At 40.0% G+C, this 1,279-nt stretch overlaps 1 non-coding gene across 1 annotated transcript; it reads right to left on the bottom strand.

Annotated features, from left to right (window-relative positions):
* Positions 1–331: 331 nt before the first annotated feature.
* LOC136490425 (small nucleolar RNA R71) lies at positions 332–440 on the bottom strand. The gene has a single exon (XR_010767716.1). It is a non-coding gene; the product is annotated as a small nucleolar RNA R71 (small nucleolar RNA).
* Positions 441–1,279: the final 839 nt, after the last annotated feature.

Genomic DNA, 1,279 nt, shown 5'->3' with positions numbered 1-1,279 from the left:
ACCGTCGGTTGCTAATGCAGCCACCGGACCCAATGTTATCAATGGGACGCTAACTTTGAGCTTAAGCCAGTGTTAACTACGATGGTTCAAGCTAGTCCATTTTGTGGGAAAGCCAACGAGGATGCAAATGCTCACCTCCAACATTTCTTGGAGATTTGTAGCACCTTCACCGTTAAGGGAGTGAGCCAAGAGGCTATACGTCTTCGCTTTTTACCCTTCTCTTTGTTATGAAAGGCTAAGCAATGGTTTTACTCTAACCGTAACGCTGTAGATACCTAGGACAAGTGTTCCAATGCTCTCCTAGTCAAGTTTTTCCCTATAGGGAAGACTAATACTCTACACAATAAAATCTCTAGTTTTCAACAACTAGCAGACGAAACGATTCCCAAAGCTTGGGAACAAATGCAAGAGTATGTCTCTACATGCCCGCACCATGGTATGGAAGACTGGCTTTTGATCCAGAACTTCTACCATGGATTAGTGTCATTAGATAGGAGCCATTTAGATGCTGCTACTAGTGGTGCATTCTTTTCGCTAAGTGTTGCAGATGCAAAAACGCTGATCAAAAAGATGGTTCCAACCAAGGATGGAGCGATAATCGACTCCAACCCCGTAAACGAGGTATGCATTCAATTAAAAAAATTGACATGCTTGCAGTTAAGATGGATCTACTCGCAAATCGAGTAGAACATTATGAGAAGGTGAGTGCCCAAGAGACACTCAAAGCTATGGATTCCCACATGATTTGCGAAGTTTGTGGAGATGTTAGACATTCGGGTAATTTCTACCCCGAAACCCAAGAGGACCTCAACTTCGTCAACACTTACAACGGGTTCCGTCCATGACATCAAGGCCAGAATCAGCGCTGCAACAATCAGGGAGGTAACAAATATTACTCTTCTTCTCGTTTGAATAATCAAGGTAATAATAGTTATGCTTTCCTAAAAGATCTTGTTTATAGCAAAAGTAGAATGACTGATAGCATTAATAAAAAGTTAAATGCTCATAACAAGATGTTGGAAAATATCAATGCTAAATTGGATGAATTTTCTTCTATCTTAAAGAATCAACTTAGTTTTAATAAGATGATAGAAACCTAATTAGCTCAAATTGTTGTTGCTATCCCATCCTACAAAAAAGATAGAATTCATGGCAAACCTAAGGGAACAATGGAAATAGCCAACCTTGTTACTACAAAGTATGGCTACGCTTTAAATTCTTGGGGTTCCTATTTATTAAATTCCACATTTACCATTAAGAAAGGTGATCCCGGTACCCC

The sequence above is a fragment of the Miscanthus floridulus genome, chromosome 10, assembly GCF_019320115.1.
Source record: "Miscanthus floridulus cultivar M001 chromosome 10, ASM1932011v1, whole genome shotgun sequence".
NCBI lineage: Eukaryota > Viridiplantae > Streptophyta > Magnoliopsida > Poales > Poaceae > Miscanthus > Miscanthus floridulus.
The sequence above is the reverse complement of the archived record's forward strand: the minus strand, read 5'-3'. Positions and strand labels throughout refer to the sequence as shown.